Source organism: Loxodonta africana, unplaced genomic scaffold (assembly GCF_030014295.1).
Source record: "Loxodonta africana isolate mLoxAfr1 unplaced genomic scaffold, mLoxAfr1.hap2 scaffold_31, whole genome shotgun sequence".
NCBI lineage: Eukaryota > Metazoa > Chordata > Mammalia > Proboscidea > Elephantidae > Loxodonta > Loxodonta africana.
This window is the reverse complement of record NW_026975029.1, coordinates 1,663,977-1,688,942: the sequence shown is the minus strand read 5'-3', so window position 1 is coordinate 1,688,942 and position 24,966 is coordinate 1,663,977.

Here is a 24,966-nt window from a genome sequence, read left to right as displayed (position 1 = left end):
TCTTCAAATATAAAATATTGAACATAAAATGTAGAATATAGAAGAATATAGATTATAGCATATAGAAGAATATAAAATATAGAATGTAGAATGCGGAATATAGAATATAGCATATAGAACGTAGAATACAGAATATAGAAGACTATAGAATATAGAAAATAGAAGAATATAGAATGTAGAATACAAAATATATAATAAAGATGAGTATATAGAATATCATTATAGGATATAGAAGAATATAGAAAGTAGAATATGAAATAGAGTATAGAATAAAGATGAATATAGAATATAGAAAAATACTGAATGTAGAATATAGAATATGTAAGATAGGAAATAGAAGAATATAATATATAGAATACAGAACACAGAATATTGAACATAGAATGTAGAATGTAGAATATAGAACAATAAAGAATATAGAAGTATATAGTATTTAGAGGAATACAGAACATAGAATATAGGATATAGAATATAGAACAGTATAGAATATAGAATACAGAAGAACATAGAATATAGTATGTATAACGTAGAACATGGAATAGAGAATACAGAATATAGAAGAATACAGAAGGATATAGAATATAGAAGAATATAGAATATAGAAGGATATAAAATATAGAAGAATATAGGGAGAATGAAGGGAGAAGCAGAGAGAGATTTCATAAAGACACAAGCGGAGATGACAATGTGACCACAGAGGCAGAGATCGGATGATGCAGCCACAGCCATGGAATAGAGACAGCCACCAGAAGCTGGAAGAGGCAATGAACAGATTCTCCCCTGGAGCCTCTGAAGAGTGTGTGGTGTGGTTCTGCCGTGACAGCTTGATTAAGGCTCAGGTATTTTGGCTCTGACTTTGGATTTCTGGCCTCCTGGGCTGTGGAAGAATAAATTTCTGTTGTTTTAAGTCACTCAGTTTGTAGCAATTTGTTATAACAGACACAGAAAATGAATTAACTGACCAATAAAAGATGTGGTAATCTATGCATCATTACAGTATTGTAACCTGATGAGGGTGGATCCTGCCCGGCGCGACCCCTTGAGTCAAATGAGAGACACCAGGCCTTTGAAAAAGAGAAAACAGACTTTGTTGCAAGCCGGTCAAGCAAGGAGCTCAGAGATTAAGTCTCAAATCAAGCACCCTGAGGTTCGGGATTCCAGTGCAGGTGCAGGGTTTGTGATAGGGAACTTAAGCATAATTCATGAAGTTTCTAAGAACTGGCAGACAATTTCAGGAAATGAACACATACAGGGGTGCAGTAGGGGGTGCAATATGGTGGCTGGGGGCATGTGGTTTTTAGGGTGGTGTGAAACATGAAATTTATCTAAGGACAGCTTTGTGGCTTATTGCTCATGTCCAAATAGAGTGGGGGAAGGTTGGTGGGTAGCGAAGCAAACTTGAGCAGAGAAGCAGTAAGATGGCCTTGAGCTGCTACACAGAATTTCTTATCAAAAGTGTGTGATGTGGCCCAGGTGTGATGCGAGGAAGGGGAACCATTTAACCCTGTTGTTTGCGGTATCAATAATATATATATTTTAAATAATATTTATTGTGCTTTTTTAAGTGAAAGTTTGCAAATCAAGTAAGTCTCTCACATATAAACTTATATACACCTTACTACATACTCCCATTTACTCTCCCCCTAATGAGCCGGCCTGCTCCCTCCTTCCAGACTCTCCTTTCGGGACCGTTTTGCCAGTTTCTAACCCTCTCTACCCTCCCATCTCCCCTCTAGACAGGAGATGCCAACACAGTCTCAAGTGTCCACCTGATACAAGTAGCTCACTCCTCATCAGCATCTCTCTCCAACCCTTTGTCCAGTCCAATTCATGTTGAGGAGTTGGTTCCTGTCCTGGGCCAACAGAAGTTTTGGGGACCACGACCACCGGGATTCTTCTAGTCTCAGTCAGACCATTAAGCCTGGTCTTCTTTTTTTATGATTAACTTTTTTTATTAACTTTTATTGAGCTTCAAGTGAACGTTTACAAATCAAGTCAGACTGTCACATTTAACTTTATATACACCTTACTCCGTACTCCCACTTGCTCTCCCCTAAGGAGTCAGCCCTTCCAGTCTCTCCTTTCGTGACAATTTTGCCAGCTTCCAATTCTCTCTATCCTCCCATCCCCCCTCCAGACAGGGGATGCCAACACAGTCTCAAGTGACCACTTAATATAATTAGTTCACTCTTCATCAGCATCTCTCACCTACCCACTGTCCAGTCCCTTTCATGTCTGATGAGTTGTCTTCGGGGATGGTTCCTCTCCTGTGCCAACAGGTCTGGGGACCATGACCGCCGGGATTCCTCTAGTCTCAGTCAGACCATTAAGTATGGTCTTTTTATGAGAATTTGGGGTCTGCATCCCACTGTTCTCCTGCTCCCTCAGGGGTTCTCCGTTGTGTTCCCTGTCAGGGCAGTCATCGATTGTGGCCGGGCACCAACTAGTTCTTCTGGTCTCAGGATGATGTAGGTCTCTGGTTCATGTGTCCCTTTCTGTCTCTTGGGCTCTTAGTTGTCGTGTGACCTTGATGTTCTTCATTCTCCTTTGCTCCAGGTGGGTTGAGACCAATTGGTGCATCTTAGATGGCCGCTTGTTAGCATTTAAGACCCCAGACGCCACATTTCAAAGTGGGATGCAGAATGTTTTCATAATAGTATTATTTTGCCAATTGACTTAGAAGTCCCCTTAAACGATGGTCCCCAAACCCCCGCCCTTGCTCCGCTGACCTTTGAAGCATTCATTTTATCCCGGAAACTGCTTTTGGTCCAGTCCAGTTGAGCTGACCTTCCATGTATTGAGTGTTGTCCTTCCCTTCACCTAAAGCAGTTCTTATCTACTAATTTAATCAGTAAAAAACCCTCTCCCACCCTCCCTCCCTCCCGCCTCTCGTAACCACAAAAGTATGTGTTCTTCTCAGTTTATACTATTTCTCAAGATCTTATAATAGTGGTCTCATACAATATTTGTCCTTTTACCTCTGACTAATTTCATTCAGCATAATGCCTTCCAGGTTCCTCCATGTTATGAAATGTTTCACAGATTCGTCACTGTTCTTTATCGATGGGTAGTATTCCATTGTGTGAATATACCACAATTTATTTAGCCATTCATCCGTTGATGGACACCTTGGTTGCTTCCAGCTTTTTGCTATTGTAAACAGAGCTTCAATAAACATGGGTGTGCATATATCTGTTTGTGGGAAGGCTCTTATTTCTCTAGGGTATATTCGGAGGAGTGGGATTTCTGGGTTGTATGGTAGTTCTATTTCTAACTGTTTAAGATAATGCCAGATAGATTTCCAAAGTGGTTGTACCATTTTACATTCCCACCAGCAGTGTATAAGAGTTTCAATCTCTCCGCAGCCTCTCCAACATTTATTATTTTGTGTTTTTTGGATTAATGCCAGCTGTGTTGGAGTGAGATGGAATCTCATCATGGTTTTAATTTGCATTTCTCTAATGGCTAATCATCGAGAGCATTTTCTCATGTATCTGTTAGCTGCCTGAATATCTTCTTTAGTGAAGTGTGTGTTCATATCCTTTGCCCACTTCTTGATTGGGTTGTTTGTCTTTTTGTGGTTGAGTTTTGACAGAATCATGTAGATTTTAGAGATCAGGCGCTGGTTGGAGATGTCATAGCTGAAAATTCTTTCCCAGTGTGTAGGTGGTCTTTTTCCTCTTTTGGTGAAGTCTTTAGATGAGCATAGGTGTTTGATTTTTAGGAGCTCCCAGTTACCTGGTTTCTCTTCGTCATTTTTGGTAATGTTTTGTATTCTGTTTATGCCTTGAATTAGGGCTCCTAAGGTTGTCCCTATTTTTTCTTCCATGATCTTTATCGTTTTAGTCTTTATGTTTAGGTCTTTGATCCACTTGGAGTTAGTTTTTGTGCATGGTGTGAGGTATGGGTCCTGTTTCATTTTTTTGCAAATGGATATCCAATTATGCCAGCACCATTTGTTAAAAAGACTATCTTTTCCCCAATTAACTGACACTGGGCCTTTGTCAAATATCAGCTGCTCATATGTGGATGGATTTATATCTGGGTTCTCAATTCTGTTCCACTGGTCTATGTGCCTGTTGTTGTACCAATACCAGGCTGTTTTGACTACTGTGGCTGTATAATAGGTTCTGAAATCAGGTAGAGTGAGGCCTCCCACTTTCTTCTTCTTTTTCAGTAACGCTTTGCTTATCCGAGGCTTCTTTCCCCTCCGTATGAAGTTGGTGGTTTGTTTCTCTATCACCTTAAAAAATGACATTGGAATTTGGATCGGAAGTGCATTGTATGTATAGATGGCTCTTGGTAGAATAGACATTTTTACTATGTTAAGTCTTCCTATCCATGAGCAAGGTATGTTTTTCCACTTGAGTATGTCCTTTTGAATTTCTTGTAGTAGAGCTTTGTAGTTTTCCTGGGATAGGTCTTTTACATCCTTGGTAAGATTTATTGCTAAGTATTTTATCTTCTTGGTGGCTACTGTGAATGGTATTGATTTGGTTATTTCTTTGTTGGTGTTCTTTTTGTTGATGTAGAGGAATCCAAGTGATTTTTGTATGTTTATCTTATAACCTGAGACTCTGCCAAACTCTTCTTTTAGTTTCAGTAGTTTTCTGGTGGATTCGTTGGGGTTTTCTGTGTATAAGATCATGTCATCTGCAAATAGAGATAATTTTACTTCCTCTTTGCCAATCCGGATGCCCTTTGTTTCTTTGTCTAGCCTAATTGCCCTGGCTAGGACCTCTAGCACAATGTTGAATAAGAGCGGTGATAAAGGGCATCCTTGTGTGGTTCCCGTTCTCAAGGGAAATGCTTTCAGGCTCTCTCCATTTAGAGTGATGTTGGCTGTTGGCTTTGCATACATGCCCTTTGTTGTGTTGAGGAATTTTCCTTCAATTCCTATTTTGCTGAGAGTTTTTATCATAAATGGGTGTTGGACTTTGTCAAAAGCCTTTTCTGCATCAATTGATAAGATCATGTGGTTTTTGTTTTTGTTTTATTTATGTGGTGGATTACATTAATGGTTTTTCTGATATTAAACCAGGCTTGCATACCTGGTATAAATCCCACTTGATCAGGGTGAATTATTTTTTTGATATGTTTTTGAATTCTATTGGCTAGAATTTTGTTGAGGATTTTTGCATCTATGTTCATGAGGGATATAGGTCTGTAATTTTCCTTTTTTGTAATGTCTTTACTTGGTTTTGGTAGATGGTGGCTTCATAGAATGAGTTGGGTAGTATTCCGTCATTTTCTATGCTTTGAAATACCTTTAGTAGTAGTGGTGTTAACTCTTCTCTGAAAGTTTGGTAGAACTCTGCAGTGAAGCCGTCCGGGCCAGGGCTTTTTTTTTTGTTGGGAATTTTTTGATTACCGTTTCAATCTCTTTTTTTTATGGGTCTATTTAGTTGTTCTACTTCTGAATGTGTTAGTTTAGGTAGGTAGTGTTTTTCCAGGAATTCATCCATTTCTTCTAGGTTTGCAAATTTGTTAGAGTACAATTTTTTGTAATAATCTGATATGATTCTTTTAATTTCAGTTGGGTCTGTTGTGATGTGGCCCTTCTCGTTTCTTATTCAGGTTATTTGTTTCCTTTCCTGTATTTCTTTGGTCAGTCTAGCCAATGGTTTATCAATTTTGTTAATTTTTTCAAAGAACCATCTTTTGGCTTTGTTAATTCTTTCAATTGTTTTTCTGTTCTCTAATTCATTTAGTTCAGCTCTAATTTTTATTATTTGTTTTCTTCTGGTGCCTGATGGATTCTTTTGTTGCTCACTTTCTATTTGTTCAAGTTGTCGGGACAGTTCTCTGATTTTGGCTCTTTCTTCTTTTTATATGTGTGCATTTATCGATATAAATTGACCTCTGAGCACTGCTTTTGCTGTGTCCCAGAGGTTTTGATAGGAAGTATTTTCATTCTCATTGTATTCTATGAATTTCCTTATTCCCTCCTTAATGTCTTCTATAACCCAGTCTTTCTTCAGGAGGGTATTGTTCAGTTTCCAAGTATTTGATTTCTTTTCCCTAGTTTTTCTGTTATTGATTTCTAGTTTTATTGCCTAGTGGTCTGAGAAGATGCTTTGTAATATTTCGATGTTTTGGATTCTGCAAAGGTTTGTTTTATGACCTAATATGTGGTCTATTCTAGAGAATGTTCCATGTGCGCTAGAAAAAAAAGTATACTTTGCAGCAGTTGGGTGGAGAGATCTGTATAAGTCAATGAGGTCAAGTTGGTTGATTGTTGTAAGTAGGTCTTCCGTGTCTCCATTGAGTTTCTTACTGGATGTCCTGTCCTTCTCCGAAAGTGGTGTGTTGAAGTCTCCTACTATAATTGTGGAGGTGTCTATCTCACTTTTCATTTCTGTTAAAATTTGATTTATATATCTTGCAGCCCTGTCATTGGGTGCATAAATATTTAATATGGTTATGTCTTCCTGATCAATTGTCCCTTTTATCATTATGTAGTGTCTTTCTTTATCCTTTGTGGTGGATTTAAGTCTAAAGTCTATTTTGTCAGAAATTAATATTGCTACTCCTCTTCCTTTTGCTTGTTGTTTGCTTGATATATTTTTTCCATCCTTTGAGTTTTAGTTTGTTTGTGTCTCTAAGTCTAAGGTGTGTCTCTTGTAGGCAGCATATAGACGGATCGTGTTTCTTTATCCAGTCCGAGACTCTCTGTCTCTTTATTGGTGCATTTAGTCCATTTACATTCAGCGTAATTATAGATAAATAAGTGTTTAGTGTTGTCATTTTGATGCCTTTTTATGTGTGTTGTCGACAATTTCATTTTTCCACATACTTTTTTGTGCTGAGACGTTTTTCTTAGTAAATTGTGAGATCCTCATTTTCATAGTGTTTGACTTTATGTTTGTTGAGTTGTTACATTTTTCTTGGCTTTTATCTTGAGTTATGGAGTCGTTATACCTCTTTGTGGTTACCTTAATATTTACCCCTATTCTTCTAAGTAAAAACCTAACTTGTAATGTTTTATATCGCCTTGGATCACTCTCCATATGGCAGTTCTATGCCACCTGTATTTAGTCCCTCTTTTTGATTATTGTGATCTTTTACATTTTGACTTCAGTGATTCCCTGTTATGAGCATTTTTTAAAATTAATCTTAATTTATTTTTGTGATTTCCCTATTTGAGTTGATATCAGGATGTTCTTTTTTGTGACCTCGTGTTGTGCTGGTATCTGATATTATTGGTTTTCTGACGAAATAATATTCTTTAGTATTTCTTGTAGCTTTGTTTTGGTTTTTGCAAATTCTCTAAGCTTGAGTTTATCTGTAAATATCTTAATTTCGCCTTCATATTTCAGAGAGAGTTTTGCTGGATATATGATGCTTGGCTGGCAGTTTTTCTCCTTCAGTGCTCTGTATATGTCCTCCCATTGCCTTCTTGCCTGCATGGTTTCTGCTGAGTAGTCTGAACTTATTCTTATTGATTCTCCCTTGAAGGAGACCTTTCTTTTCTCTCCGGCTGCTTTTAAAATTTTCTCTTTATCTTTGGTTTTGGCAAGTTTGATGATAATATGTCTTGGTGTTTTTCTTTTTGGATCAATCTTAAATGGGGTTCAATGAGCATCTTGGATAAATATCCTTTCGTCTTTCATGATGTCAGGGAAGTTTTCTGTCAGCAGATCTTCAACTATTTTCTCTGTGTTTTCTGTCCTCCCTCCCTGTTCTGGGACTCCAATCACACACAAGTTATCCTTCTTGATAGAGTCCCCCATGATTCTTAGGGTTTCTTCATTTTTTTTAATGCTTTTATCTGATTTTTTTCAGCTATGTTGGTGTTAATTCCCTGGTCTTCCAGATTTCCCACTCTGCATTCGAATTGCTCGAGTCTGCTCCTCTGACTTCCTATTGCGTTGTCTAATTCTGTAATTTCATTGTTAATCTTTTGGATTTCTACATGCTGTCTCTCTACGGATTCTTGCAACTTATGAATTTTTCCAGTATAAGAACATAGTGAGTTCTTCAACTGTTTTATCAGTGTGTTCCTTGGCTTTTTCTGCAGTTTGCCTTTTTTCATTTCTGAGGACATCCCTGATGTCTTGAAGCATTCTGTAAATTAGTTTTTTATACTCTGTATCTGATCATTCCAAGATTGTATCTTCATTTGGCAAAGATTTTGATTCTTTTTGGGGGGGGGTTGTAGAAGCTGTCATGGTCTGCTTCTTTATGTGGTTTGATATCGACTGCTGTCTCCGAGCCATCACTAAGATATTAAAAAAAATAGATTTGGTAGTGGTTTATTCTATAATTGCTCACTGAGTCTTATCTTGTTTTGTTTTCTTTCAATATACGCGGATGGGCTACTAGATTGTGCTGTCTTGTTTGTTGTAGCCCTTGACTTACTTATGACCTATTACCAGCTGGTTTGGGCTGTTGCCAGATATATATGCCTGAGTCTATTCACTATTCTTGCGTAGAATCTGATTTTGGGTCATCAAGTGTGTGCTGCCCCCTAACACCTATCCACCTCTAGAAGTAGTGGCGATAGTTGTGTGCACCAGATTCTATTAGCAGCTGGGGTACACCATCCGGGGGGGGGCAGGATGCTGACAGGCTTCCCCCAAGTGTCAGTGAGGTAGGTGTGTCTCTATTCCTATAGCACCTTGGTGGGAGGGCACTGCAGCTGTACCTTAGGCCCCCAATGCAAGTACCTCTACTGATTGGTAGGTGTCACCCTCCTTAGACCCCTAAGGCAAGAGGCTAGGTGGTCTGGGGGGAGCTTCAGCCCTCAGTTCCCTTGTTGTGGGTCAGTTAGGGCTCTGTTGAATAAGCAGAGATATCAGACCTGGGAAACTTGTTTTTCCAGAAAATCCGCTAAAAAAAAATGCAGTCCGATCCCTATCAGAACTGCCTTTGGATTATAACCGCCACCTTGTTCCCTGTAAGGATGAAAGTCCGAGATTTGGATCATATATGCTTGGCTGTAGCTGGTTCTGTGTTTTTAGTCCAATTAGGGATGGATTTTTGGTCCCTGGGTTTTCTGTGATTCCTTCTCTCAGGCCGGAAGAATGGGTTAGGAAAAGACCAAAAAAAAAAAAAAAAGGGGAAAGCAAAGCCGCCGCGGAGCCGGAGCCGTTCTCCCTCTGGCTCAGGAAATTCCAATGTTAATGAAGCCGCCTGGGAAGGATGGGGGAGGGTTCAGAGAAACAGGAGAGTAGCACCCCAGAATATAGCCAAAGTTGCTTATCTTGCTTGGAATGACTATTTTATCTGAGATTCTTGAGGGGCGTGTCGCCTATGTGTGCTGGCTGTGTGGAGATTGCCCCCGAGGGTCTGGCCCGCTAAAGCCACGGTCAGATCCTCCGCTGCCAGTCCAAAGCCTAGCATCAAGGTTCCCCTGCTGGGATGCTGCACTCCTGGCTCCAAAATCAGTCGTTGCCTCCCGGGGACTTCTCGTCCCGCCAACCCGGTCGCCGCGCCGCCTCCGCGGACTGGCTGGGCCCCCTCCCGGGGTTAGTTCAGGGGAGTAAGCCTGCGCCCCGTGCTTGCGTTGTGACAGTGCCCAGTCAAAAGCCTGGCGCCCAGGCTCCCCAGCTGGGATGCTGCACTCTCGGGTCCAAAACCAGTCACTGCCTCCCGGAGACTTCTCCCACCAGCCGTGTTGCCACACCGCCCACGTGGACCGGCTGGGCCCCCTCCCGGGGTCAATTCAGGGGGGTAGGGCTGGGCCCCTTGTTTGCACCATCACCAGATTTTGTGTTCATCTCTCCTGGGTCCAGACCTAAGCCCGGCACCAAGGTTACCTGACTGGGACGCTGGCTCCAGGCTCCGAAAACAGTCGCCGCTTCCCCGTATTTGTTCGTTCTCCGTCTCTAAATCTGTGTTTGTTGTTCAGGGATTGTAGATTGTTATGTATGTGATCGATTCACTTGTTTTTCTGAGTCTTTGTTGCAAGAGGGATCTGAGGTAGCGTCTACCTAGTCCTCCATCTTGGCCCTCCTCTCAAGCCTGGTCTTTTTATGAGAATTTGGGGTCTGCATCCCACTGTTCTCCTGCTCCCTCAGGGGTTCTCTGTTGTGCTCCCTGTCAGGGCAGTCATCGGTTTTGGCCGGGCACCATCTAGTTAATAATATTTTTAATAAAATATCCAGACTTAAAAACTTAAGGAAGGAGAAGGGTCTTTCACTTCTTAAAATGCGACAGATGTTATGGGTTGAATTGTGTCCACCAAAAATGTGTGTCAACTTGGCTAGACCATGATTGCCAGTATTGTGTGATGGTCCACCATTTTGTCGAGTGATGTGATTTTCCTACACACTGTAAACCCTACCTCTATGATGTTAATGAGGTAGGATTAGTGGCAGTTATGTTAATGAGGAAGGTCTCAATCTACAAGACTGGGTTGTGTTTTAAGTCAACTTCTTTTGAGATATAAAAGAGAGAAGCAAGCAGAGAGACAGGCAGACATCATACCACCAAGAAACAAGAGCCAGGAGAATAGAGTATCCTTTGGACCGGGGTTCCCTGTGCTTAGGATCTCTTGACTGGGAAATATTGATGACAAGGACTTTCACCCAGAGCCAACAGAGGGAGAAGGCCTTCTCCTGGAGCTAGCACCCTGAATTCGGAATTCTAGCCTGCTATGCTGTGAGAGAAAAAATTTCTCTATGTTAAAGCCATCCATCCACTTGTGGTACTTCTGTTATAGCTGTGAGAGAAAAAATTTCTCTATGTTAAAGCCATCCATCCACTTGTGGTACTTCTGTTATAGCAGCACTAGATAGCTGAGACAGCAGGTAATTTGAAAAATATATCTCTGGCACAAAAAGCCTCAAATTGATGAAAGAAATAAAAAATATACTTGTATTTTTGTGTGGGTATATATATATATTTTATATGTATGTGTGTGTGTGTACATAAATATATGTATATATGAGCTCTGCTGGGTTTATATATATATACACACCTATATATGAGTTCTGGTGGCACAGTGGTTAAGGGCCCTGATGCTAATCAAAAGGTAAGCAATTTGAACTCACTAGCCTATTCCACAGGAGAAAGGTGTGGCAGTCTGCTTCCACAAAGATTTAGAGCCTTAGAAACACTATGGGGCAATTCAACTCTGTTCTATAGGGTCACTATGAGTTGGAATTGACTCACGGGCAACTGGTTTGATTTGGTTTTATATGTATATATATGGTGTAAGATGAATGATGGAGCTACTGGAAAAGTAAGAGAAATTTGCACTATCTAGAAAGATATTGTGAATGAGTTCTGAAAAAGGTCAATACAGGTAACAGACACAAAAAAGGTGTTGATATAGGTATTCGACTTTACTCACACAATGTGGAAAGGAAGCCAAATTAAGTCCCATGCACAGTGGTTAGTTATTGCACATGCAGAGATATCAAGCTGGGACCAGGAGAATTATTTTCTTAAAAAACCCAGTAAGAAAAAGCTACATCAAAGATAAATGAGGACCATGACTTCCCTTGACCATAGATGTCTGTGGAAGGGACATAAAAGAGCTTTTCTTAAAATTTCTATTCTCATCCCCACACTTAGATATATTTGGAAGTAAATTGCACACCACCGTGTAACTTAAATATCACCATCTCAAAACTGAGTTAACATGGAGTCCGAGTGATGAGCAGCCAGAATACACAGTTACTGAGCAACCGTGAAGGACAATTCTCTTAGTATTCAAATACAGACATAGATAAATTTCTAAACAATATGATCTCAGAATGAAATATCTCATATTATATGTTTAACAGTATTGCTCTGGGCAAATCTGCTACAAAAGACCTCCTTAAAGTGTTAAGAAGCAAAGATGTCACTTTGAAGACCAAGGTGTGCCTGACCGAAGCTATGGTATTTTCAATGACCTCATATGAATGTGAAAGCTGGACAATGAATTAGGTGTTGGTGAAGAATATTGAATATGCCAGTGACTGCCAGAAGAATGAACAAATCTATCTTGGAAGAAGCACAGCCAGAATACTTTTTTGAAGCAAGGGTGCCGAGACTTTCTTTCACGTGCTTTGGATATGTTATCAGGAGGGATCAGTCCCTGGTGAAGGACATTATGCTTGATAAAGTCAAGGGTCAGTGAAAAAGAGGAAGACCCTCAAAGACATGGATTGACACAGTGACTACAACAATGAGCTCAAACATGGCAATGATTGTGAGGATGGCACAGGACCGGGCAGCTTCTCGCCCTCTTGTACATGGTATCACTATTAAAAAAAAAAACAAAAAACAAAAACATTGCCATCGAGTCAATTCTGACTCATAGTGACGATGGCAGCTAACAACAACAACATATTTTTTTTCTCAAGTATTGGGATGGGAAACAACCAAGGTAACAGAATCTTAATATATTGCCTAATGGAGACAAAAGTTCCTTTTCGAGTTAAACATCTGACCTCAATAGCCCCATGGGAGTTGAGAGTAGATTGCATACCACCACGTAACTTAAATATCACCATGTCAAAATGTATTTAACATAGGGTCCGAGTGATGAGCAGCCAGTTACTGAGCAACTGTGAAGGACAATTCTCTTATTACAATTCAGATATAGACATAGATAAATTTCTAAACAATTTATGACCCATGGGAGTGGAATACCAGAATGCTGTTGACATATAGAGTTTAAATCATTTCTGGTTATCTTTTGGGAGAATGTCCCCTCAGTTTTGTACTTAAAGGAATTGACAATTCTCTCTCCTTTTTTTTTGTACGTAATTGGTAGACAGGAACACCAGTCTCCACAGATTTCTTTTTCTTTTTTCCTTTTATTTCATTTAATCCCCTCGAGTATTTTATGAGCAAACGTTTTGCTATTGTGAAAAATGCTGCAGTGAACATGGGTATGCATTTGTCTATTCATGTGACAGCTCTTATTTCTCTAAGATATATTTCTAGGAGTGGGATTGCTGGATCTTATGGTATTCTCTTTCTAGCTTTCTAAAGAAGTGCCGTATCGTTTTCCAAAATGGTCGTACCATTTTGCATTCCCACCAGTAGTGCATAAGAGTTCCAGTCTCCCCACAAATTCTTCAACATTGTTACTTATTTATTTATTTTTTACGGCAGTAATGTTGGGGTGAAATGATATCTCATTGTAGTATCAATTTCCAATTCTCTATTGGCTGGTGATCACGGTCATTTCCTCATGTGTCTGTTAGTCACTTGAGTGCCTTCTTTGGTGAAGTGTCTGTTAATTTCCTTTGCCCATTTTTTAATTGGATTATTTGTCTTTTTGTTGTAGAGATATTGGATTTTCCTGTAGATTTTAGAGATTAGGCTTCTGTTGAATTTGTCATAGGCAGAGATTTTTCCAAGTCTAAGTTCTTTTTTTATTCTTTTGGTGAAGTCTTTTGATGAGCATGAGTGTTTAATTTTTAGAAGATTCCAGTAATCTAACTTATATTCTAGAGTTTGTGTCTTGTTAGTTATGGTTTTCATCCTGTTAATGACATGTATTAGGGCCTCTAGCCTTGATCCTATTTTTCTCCTATGATCTTTGTGGTTTTTGATTTTATATTTAGATGTTTAATCCATTTTTAATTAGTTTTTGTGTGTAGTGTGAGGTATGGGCCCTGTTTCATTTTTTTGCAGAGGGACATCCAGTTTTGCCAGCAGAATTTGTTAAAAAGACTGTCTTTTCCACATTTGATGGACTTTGGGCCCTTTTCCAAGATCAGGTGATTGTAGGTGGATGGATTTACACCTGGGTTCTCAATTCTGTTCCACCGGTCAATGTAGCTGTCATTGTACCAGTACTAGGCTGTTCTGACTACCGTAGCCGTACAGTAGATTCTGAGGCCAGGTAGTGGTCTTCCTAGTGAATTCTTCTTCAATAGTACTTTACTTATGTGGGGGCTCTTTCATTTCCGTATAAAGTTAATGATTAGTTTTTCCGTCTCTTTGAAGAATGCTGTTGGTATTTGGATGAGAATTGCTTTGTATTTGTGGATTGCTTTGGGTAGAATTGATATTTTCACAATGTTGAGTCTGCCTATCGATGAGCATGTCCCTCACTTTTGTCATTTTGAGATACTCGTTCTTCGTTGTTTGTTTCTTTAACAATCTGACACTTTCTCTTCTCCTTCAGGACATTTACATATGTTCTTCTGTCTGCTAAAGGTGGTTTCTCTGGTACCTCAATTCATTTGTACTTTAATTGCACTCTCTTGGAGAAGTCTTCTCGGATTCTCTCAAACTCTTACATGTTTCCAGAATGTCCTGTGCTTCATCTTTAGAACAGTAATATTATTTGAATTTGAGCTAATAACCAAGTATCGGCCTTGCTCAGGAGTAAGTTACTTTTGTGGTTATTTAAATTTAAATATGAATGAAATAATATAGCAATTCAGTTCCTTAGTCACACTAGCCGTATCTAAAATGATCAGTAGCCACATGTGTCTAGTGGCTAATGTATCAGGCAGCACAGATTATAGAACATTTCCATTATTGTAGAAAATTATTTTGGACAAGTGCTGGGAGATCAGTTTTCTCCTTTTTGTTGTTCTTAAACTAACCCTGTGCAACCCAGAACCGAGGCCCTGTGCAACATTTGCGCTAACGTCATGAAATCTTTCATTTATTCCTGTAAACACTAGGCATTTTCAAACGTGCACACATACACACAAATACACACCCATATACACGCATACTTTTCTTTAAGGTTTGGTCTAAATTTAATAAAATCCTTGAAATCTTCCCTTTGTGTAAAGCCAAGATTAGGTGCTATCTCCTCTTTGCTCTCCCAAAACTTTGTCCTCTTAGCTTACTCTACTGAAATTATTTGTACATAAACCTGTTTCTGTTAAATTACTACCTAATCTGGAAGAAACAGGCCTTGGTTGTTTTATATTTATATCTCTAGTGTCTGGTGAAGGTGACATAATTTATACTCAATAAATATATTTTAATCAAAGATTTGAGACTCTTGTATTGTCCTCTCATTGGTGAACGTTTTGGTGTCACAAAAAATATATATATAGTTATTAAGTCAAATATTTTTATATATGTCTACATCAATATTAACACCCACATCTATATTTATACAGGCAACAATAGATCTACAATTAGTTTTCATTTACTAGAATTTCATGTGAATAAAATCATATAATATGTACTCTCTTTTTTGTTTGTTTTGTGCCATTTTACTCTTCTTTTTCTTGTTTCCAAAGGTAAAACGTTTGCTTGTTGATTTGAGATCTGTTTTCCTTTTTAACATAGGCACTTGGAGCTATTAATTTCTCTATAAACGATTCTAAAGCTGCAATCCGTATGTTTTAGCATGCTGTTTTTCACTTCCTTTTATCTAAAAATATTATTTTTAAACTCTCCTTGTGATTTATTCTTTGGCTTATTTGTTATTTAGGAGTGTACTGTTTAATTTACATATATTTGTGATTTTCTTATATTTCCTTCTATTGTTGATTTCTAATTTAGTTGTATTTTGGTCAAAGAACATATTTTGTATTATTTCAATTATTTTATATTATTTAGGTTTTTTTGTGTGTTTGTTTTATAGTCTGGTATATGGTCACTCTGGAGTATGTCCCATGTATACTGCCTAGTTTTATGTCCATTATTGAAAATGAGTTATTGAAGTCTCTATTATTGTGAAATGTTAGGTGAATACATGTTTATAATTGTTTATTCTGCCCAATAGATTGACACTTTATAATTGTAAAATATTATTTGTATCCTGTAACTTTTTTGTCTTAAAGTCTAATACGTCAAGTGTTATTATAGGCAACCCAGCTCTTTTTTTTTGGCTACTGCTCACTTGGCATGTTAGATTCCTAGTGCTGCCATAACAAAATACTACAAAGTAAATGGCTTTGAAGAACAGAATTTGTTGTCTCAGTTCTGAAGGCTAGAGGCCCAAATTCATTAATGGGTCTATGAACTCTCTCTCTGTTTGTTTTACGGAAAGGTCCTTCCTGTCTCAGCTTCTTGCAGCTAAAAAAAGAAACTGTTGCCGTTGAGTCAATTCCAACTCATAGCAACCCTATGGGATAGAGTGGAACTTTCTCATGGGGTTTTCAAAGAGCAGCTGGTGGATTCCAACAGCTGACCTTTTGGTTAGGAGCTGAGCTATTAGCTACTGCACCATAAGGGTTCCTTGTAGCTTCTTGTAGCCCTTTGTAATTCTTGGCATGCTTCTGAATGCTTATAGATGTGTCTGCCTCCATTATCACCTGGCATCTGTCTTACTCTGTGTGTTTCTTTCCATCTCCCTGTCTGTTATCTCCTTTTAAGATACCACTCAGAATGGAATAGGACTTATCCTACTCTGGTACGGCTTAAGTGACAATATCATCAGCTGCTCTTTGGAAACACTATGGGGTGGTTCTACTCTGTCCTATATGGTCACTATGAGTTATAATCAACAGGATGGCGAAGGTTTTTCTTTTATCTTCCAAGAATAGTGTGCTATTTTCCCAAACAAGGCCACAACTTCCAGGTACAATTTTTAGCACTTCAACGTATGTATTTCGGAGACACTTTCAATCCGGAATACATGGCCTATCTTTTAAATCCTATTTTCAATCTATTTGTGTCTTTTAATCTAAAGAGTGCCTATAATAATAATAAAAAAAATAGACAGACATATATTTGGGTTATGTTCTCTTTTTAGACCATGTTTCCAATCTCTGCCTTTCAATTGAGTTGTTTCACTGTTTAAATTTAATTACTGATAAAGTAGGACTTATGTCTTCCTTTTTTAAATATACTTATGTCTTTTTTATTAGTCTATTCCTGGATTGCTGGCTTCTGTTGTGTTAAATTGGTAAGTCCTAGTGTACCTTTAAATTTATTTATTGTGTCTTTTACAACATATCTTTCAAGTTATTTTCTTAATGATTTCTTGTAGATTACAGTTAGCATCTTAATATAAAACCAACTAATTCAGATGAATAATGTCTTAATTTCAATAATGTTCAGTGTATCTTGATCCTGCTCATTCTTTGTAAAGAAATTGTCATACAAATTACATAGTTGTACATTAAAAGTAAGTATTCTTTTCTCCATTTCATGAAAAGTTTTGTGCATTAAATGACACTACCAAGAAAATGAAAATGTAATGGATAGAATGGAAAAAAATATTTGACCATAATTTATCTGATAAGGCTCGAGTAATTTTTAAAAAGTATATTGAAAAACAAACTGCGTGAGTGAAAGTTCTTAGGCCGATGAATATAATCACATGAACTAACTAACACTCTTCTTTCTGCCAAGGAAAAGTAAATGACTAAAAATTGTTGCTTTGAAAGATTGTAAAACAAATTTGAACACAAATAAAAACTAAATGATTTCTATTCGAGGCCACATAAATAATAGACATGCCATTGTCTTAGTTATCTAGCACTGCTATAACAGAAATACCACATGTGGATGGCTTTAATGAAGAGAAATTTATTCTCTCACAGCGTAGGGGTCTAGAAGTCCTAATTCACGATGCCAGCTTCAGGGGAGGCTTTCTTTCTCTGTCGGCTCTGCAGGAAGGTCTTTTTCAATTTTCCCCTGGTCGAGGAGCTTCTCAGTTTAGGGATCTCAGGCCCAAATGATGTGCTATGTTCTTGGTGGTTTTTCTTGGAGGTATGAGGTCCCCCTGTCTCTCTGCTTGCTTCTCTTTTTATATTTCCAAAGCGATTGACTCAACATACTATCTAATCCTGTAGATTGAGCCTACCTCATTTATGTAACTGCTTCTAATCCCACCTCATTAACTTCATAGTGGCAGGATTTACTACACATAGGAAAATCACATCAGATGACAAAATGGTGGGCAATCATATGCTACTAGCAATCATGGCCTAGCCAAGTTGACACACATTTTGGGTGGGGCGGATGCAATTTAATCTGCAGCAGCCATCAATCACCCCAGTAAATTCTTCACTTATATGTCTCTGATGAAAAATTATATCCAATATAGAACCCCATATGTTTTATAGGTGATTTTTTTTGATCTGACATATACTAAGAAAGCTTCTTTTTTTTAAAAGACAGACATTTCCGTGCTTGTGCACAGAGTGGACAGCAGGGAGAACCCAAGAGGAGTCTTTTCTTTTTCCTTTTTTTAAAATAACTTTCTTTCGCTTATCCCGGACATGAAAATGTTCAACAGTTTAACCTCAGTTCATTCACCTAAACATCTCTGGAGTCTGCTCCCTGAGCTTGCAAGCCACTGTCACTATTGTGTTTTTGACCTTTAAAATATCTCATTTAGCTTAAAGTGTTGATCCTCTCTCCTGTCTTCCTAACTCCAAATATCTAAAAAAACATTCTCAGCACATTTAACAGATCAATCTTTATAATATAAAAATCTGATCACATTGTGAAAAATCAGCCTCAGAATCATCTCCGGTCCATGTTTCTAAACTATTCCATGTGATTTAAAAAGTTATTTTATACAGACACATGGAATTTTTATCTCGGTAATGTATTCACACTAAATTTTCAGGTTTATAGACCAATCAGATTAAGTCCTAATACATTTTAGGTCATAAAAGCTTTTTATGATTTGAAGCTGCCTCTTTTTCTTCCCTTATTACATACTACCATGAGTGAGACAAGCTTTCCCTCCAAGGGGAGCTAACCCTTGTTGATAACTCACTGTGGGCCAGGTTCTGATCTAAAATTGCTTTATACATACTGCTTCATTGCATTCTCAAAATAAACAAGTAAGGACTATTATTCTATCTGTTTCATAAATGGAGAAACTTAGCAACAGAGTTTTAAAATTTGACCAGGCTTACATGTTATCCTGGGTTTATATCTGGCTGACTGGCTTAAAAGCCTACATTCCCCTTATCAAGCTAGTGACACTTGAACTAGGGACTAGTGCCTCAAACATTGTGCATGTTGTTATACACATGCCTATAACACCATTTTACTCTTTTTTTCCTATATATCACAACTGTCATAAGAATTACCCTTTTTGAGCTCCATTTCTGATACACTGAAATAATTAAACCTTCATTACTATAAGAACACAATTTTGTGTAAAGCTTTACTGTAAGAGAAATCATATTGTTTGATAACTGTTTCTTTGTCTCTCCATAGCAAGCTGTATCATTCTAAAGAAGACAAAAATTATAACTAGTGTAGTATATAAGACAAGGTATACCTATAATAAGTGCATATAAACTAATTACACTCATCCAGGCAAATTTGTACAGGAGAAATTAATACATAAGTAATTTCTTTTCACGACCCTGAAGTTGCATGTCTTTGGGATTAAAAGAAAGTTAAAATTTGTGAAAATTTGAAGATGGAACTCTTAATATTAACACTGCAAGAACTATTAAAGATGAAGTAGGAAAATGTATTGTGCTGAAAGACTTGTTTAAATGCTATAAGAAGTTTAACTTACTGAAAGGACAAATTAAGTAAACATGAAAAAAGGAACAAAAAATATATTCACTGTTTCTGTCAAGATTTTAGTTTTTTTCCTTATTTTTTGAAAAAATGAAAACCTTTTTGAGTGTATCCTCGAAAGCTTGTTTCATTTGCTTGTTCTTAAGACTGCAAATGAAGGGATTGAGTAAAGGGGCAACTGAGGTATAGATAACAGCTACACCCTTGGATAAAGTCACCCTTTCTTTTGCTGATGGCTTCATGTAAATGGAGACACAGCTACCATAAGTAAGGGAAACTACAATAATGTGGGAAGAAAAAGTGGAAAAAGCTTTTGTTCTTTTCCGAGCAGAGGGAATTTTTAGAATGGTCTTGATTATATATGTATAGAAAATATAGGAAAGAATAACTAAGAGTAGTGTGACCACTAGTGCTATAACTGCTGAAACAAATGAAATCATTTGTAGGAAGTGAGTGTCTGTGCAAGAAATCTGCAGGATAGGAGAAGTGTCACACATGAAATGATCAATTACTTTGGAAGCACAGAATTCCAGCTTTAGTCCCAAGACCAACGGTGGAAAGGTAATCAGAAAGCCAGCTGTCCATGACCTGAGTAGAAGTTGGTAGCACACTTTGCTTCTCATAATGATTGAGTAATGCAGGGGTTTGCAGATGGCTGCATAGCGGTCATAGGACATGGCAGCCAGAAGATAGAACTCTGTAACTCCTAAGAAAAGAAAAAAAGAATAATTGAGATGCACAACCATTGTAGGAAATGATTTTGTTTTTAGTCACAATGGTTGTCAAGAATCTAGGAATAGAGATTGTCGTCAATAAGATTTCTAAGAAGGAGAAATTTTGTAGGAAGAAATACATTAGAGTCTTGAGGTGAGGATGCAGTAGGGTGAGGAGGATGATGGATAAGTTCCCCATCACACTCAAAATATAGTTGAGAAAGAGAAATATAAAAATCACAATTTGTAACTGTGGGTCATCTGTGAGTCCCAAGAGAATGAATTCTATCTCCCTTGACTGGTTCTTCATTTCAGTTTTGAGACCTATTAAACTGAAATTAGGAAACAACTCCAAAAGCAGAAAAAACAATTTTTTAAAGCTACATCAGGAAAAAAATCTGATATCCAGAAATGTAAACAAGTGTAAATATTTGCTGCAGTTTAACAAGGCAGATGATACCTAAAATTATAGGGTAGGTCAACCAAAGCATTCTCTATGTATCTTTTGTGTGTGTTTAATAAATTACTGCAAAAAAAAGCCTTATAAAATCTAGGCAGCTTTTCCAATGTCAATTTACAATGTATGTTCAACAATTTTTATTTTATGAATTTTTAAAAAATTGATGAAACTTATAGAAATATTGGTAGTTACATATTTTCCTTAACTACAGTTGAATTTCTCCAATATATGCCATTAATTCTTTAGTTCCAATGCAGTACTGATCCATTGTTCCTTTGACTTATTTTCTCTAATTAGTATTTTTCCGGTTCCAAATCATTAGTCTTCTCATAATCATTTAAACTTAACATTTTGAAATATCTTCAAGATACAGTTAGTAATTTCAAAATTCTAAACAAATTGGGAGAAAAACTGTAGCTACAGGAAAAGTAAAACAAATCAAAATCAATTATTTTCTGACTTGATCTTTGCCTTGGATTCAGGTAATTTGTAAATTCTTAAGTAATATTTTTTTTCCCTGTTTAAGCCGCCCACAATAAATAATTTTGTCTTTTTAGTATAAATATGAGGATGATTTTAATATCTAGGTGTTTTAATAACTAGAAGTAATTTAATAAAATCATTTTGTTATTCAAAGACTAGTATAGAAGTGGTAGTCAATAGTCACTTATGATGCTAACTATATTGTTTTTGGCACTCAATGTCATTGTTCTTAAATCCATAAATAAGACTTTTCTCTACAGATGAATAGGCCTAAATTGCTGACTGGATACATTATGTTCCGTAGATGATGGCCTTCTGTAGATGTCTAGGACAGAAAAGAAAGCTTTTCTCTTTATTTGAAGGAAGATATTGAGGTGCTATCCAAGCATTCATCTATGTTTAACGTCAAAGTTAATTTACAGGTTTCATATGGCATTTAAATAAATACATTTGCAAAATGCTTTCGTTATTCATTTTAAAATCATTCCATGGGTTATTAATGTATGCTTTTCACATGAATAAAAATAATTTCATCTATTCCTGCATATAAGAATTTTATTAGCTTTCCCTGAATTTCACTTTTCTCACTCTCTACTCAATGCAATAAACACATCTATTTTCTTATAAGAATTTTGCTTTGTGTTTTAAATGATAGCTATTGGAGAAAAAAAACAGTACAGTGCTCCTATTTCCAAGTGGCTTTTTTTCCCAATATTTTATAGGTAGTGCTCCCTTCTCTCTTCATTTTGCTCTGGAAAAGAGAGAGAGTGACAGCAAGAGAAATATTGAAGAAAAATTCCGAAGTATTGATTTGTGTAAATCTCAAAACCAGAACACAAGGATAGTAGCAATTTTTCTTCTACTCCTTGGCTACTGAAAGGATGAGAAGCTGAGTGATCATGAGTGTTTATTATCAAATATGTATATCTGCACTGCCATTTCTTTAACCCCAGTTTTGCTCTAACTCAGTGGGAAGGGAAACTCTCTGAGTCAGTCAAACAATTTTTGCTAACATCATGTGTCTAGGTGACAAGTCTATATGCTGCTTTCTTAAAAACCTGCAAAACAGAAGCTATTTTTACTTTTCAAAATCTGCTGAATGATCATAGTTACATATAGTAAAAAGCCTATAATGCTACAGTTTATATCAGTCCCTATATAATCAGGCAGCTTTGAATACTGCATCTACACAGAGCATGTATGATGATCCAGATGCCAATGGTTATAACTATTGTACTTGTAGAACTACCTTCACCTATGATCTAGGTGACTTGCCGTATGCAGGATTTATTGATTTCCCTTCTCCTTTAAGGACATATGCTATAAACAAAAGTCAAATAATAGATGTTGAATATTATTGCATTTATAATATTAGAAAACATTCCATTATTTGCACAAGAAATTTAATTCCAATGCTTTTCGTGGGAAGGATTCAAAGCAGAGGGGAGATTTGGAAAGTACATGTATCTGTGAATATCTCCCAATATCACATATACTACAAAAATCATAGAACTTAGATATTATAGAAAATTCAATTAGAATGCCCTTTCTGGTTACCAAATAGAGGTTTTCTGATTTTTTCCTTAAATATTTAAACTTAAATGAAAATGATGCTCTAAGAGAAGGGCATTTTAGGAAAGGTCTCAGGTTAAAGCAACCCACTCTTCGTAGCAAAGAATGACTATGTTTACAATTGTGCACTAACAAAAGCCACACTTTTATCAATTTGCTCATAAAAGACTCAGGGAAATTAATTGAAATAAAGGGAAGACAGAAAAAGAAATCTCCTGTGGAAACTGGTGTGCAGGAGCTACCACTTACATCAAGGAAAAAAAAGCCACAAAGCTGTGTATTTATTTAAATACAAAGCAAGGGAACACTCTCCCAAAAGATAACTAGAAACAATTTAAACTCTATATGGGATGCCAACAAGATTTTGATATTCCACTCCCCCAGAGCTATCTGGAAGCCCTGGTGGCGCAGTGGTTAAGAGCTTGGCTGCTAGCCAAAAGGTCGGTGGTTCAAATCCACCAGCCGCTCCTGAAAACACTATGGGGCAGTTGTACTCTGCCCTATAGGGTCACTATGAGTCGGAATCTACTCAACAGCAACCAGTTTCTCTTTTTGGGTTTTGGGGCTGTATGAGTCGTTCTACTGGTCAGAGACCTTATCTCAAACAGGAACTTTTCTCTTGCCTTCATTATTCAATATATTAAGATTCCACTAACTTGATTGTGGCCCACCCTAAGGCTGGAGAAGGAGTATTTAAATAAAAAAATTTAAATGGCTCCTATTAATTATTATTTCTATTCTGAAACCATCTTAAACTTAAACTTAAAAGTTACAAATACAGAGCAAGAATTTTTTTTTGTTTTTTCCTGAATCATTTGATGCCCTACCTCCTGCTCAACACTACAGTGTGCATTCCTTACAAAAAAAGAAAATATCTACTATATAATAACATGAATCCGTTCTTAATAAATATCAGAACAGTAGCACACTAACACTGATATATTAATAACGTCCAATATCCCAATCCCATTCAATTTTTACAAGTTTATAGAGGTATAAATAGCTCAGAGTTATGTTTTCATTTGATTAGCATGACTCTTTAATTTCATTTAATACAGAATGGTTTTTCAGTCTTTCCTTAACTTCCTTGCATGTTGGAGATTACTTTCTGGTAAGCCTATATAATGTCCCTTGATTTGTGTTTTTCTGAGGTTTTCACCTGATTAGATTCCATTAATTTACTTTTTGGCACCAGAATCACAGAAGTGATCCTATTTTTTCATTGAGTCTTATCTCTTGCATAAAGTGGTGATTGACAGACTTCTCCACCATAAAAGTAATGTTTTATATTTGTAATTAATAAGCATTTTGTGGGAAGGTACTTTGAATACGTTGGATATATCAATCTTCATAAAACTTTCAACTTACTCATTAATAACTTAATATCATTATGTACTCATAGTTTCTGATTTTATTTATTAACAAATATGTCAATCATCTATGTAGCGTATATATTTAATTTTTACCTCAATTTTTACTTTAATTATTTCAATTACTCCCATTTTTAAAAAATATTCTTGCTGTTCAATAGTCTTATATCTGTACTTAAATACACTGGGAAAAGTTTATTTCATCAAACCATTAAACATTCTTCAGTATAGTTTGTGTGAATTCTTTCAAATTCTTTAGTTTTTATGAGTGTATTCAGCAGTTATTGTTTCTGCTTGCTATTACTTGGTGACCTCTAAAACATAATATAAGGTATTTTATTGTGAAGTCACATTATTTAAAATTTATCTGTGTCTATATTTCAGTAGGATTGTCATTAGAAGTTTGTGAGGCAGTGGAATTAAGTTAATGAGAGTGAAACAACTAGAATGGACATAATGACAATGTTGACACGATGTGAAGAATGTAACAAGGTCGCTGAATATTATCTATAGAGAAATTTTAAATGGAAGTGTGTTTTGCTATGTATATTTTTACCAAAAATGTGATAAAATATTTTTAAAAGCCGGTTCAGCTATATTAATATAAATCAGTATAGATATTTTTCATGATGACAAAAAGTTATATTCGTCAAGAAGATAGAACAATTCCAAATTGGTATGCACGATGTCAAAGTCTTGGAAATTAGAAATTCACGGTACTACAAAGACAATAAAAAAAATCCATAGGTATTTTGGAGATTTAAATAGCTCAGTAATTATATACAAAGCAAAAATAAAATAAACGTATAGAATATTTAAATTATGTGATTAATGAACTCAACCAAGTTGAACTAACTAGAACACTGTACTTAACTACACAACACTTATAATTTTCAGATGTTCATGAAATGTTTATCAAAAATTTGACTATATGCTAGGCCATAAAATAAGACTCAACTAATTTCAGATAATTTCAATTAAATAAAGCATATTTTCTGACATCATA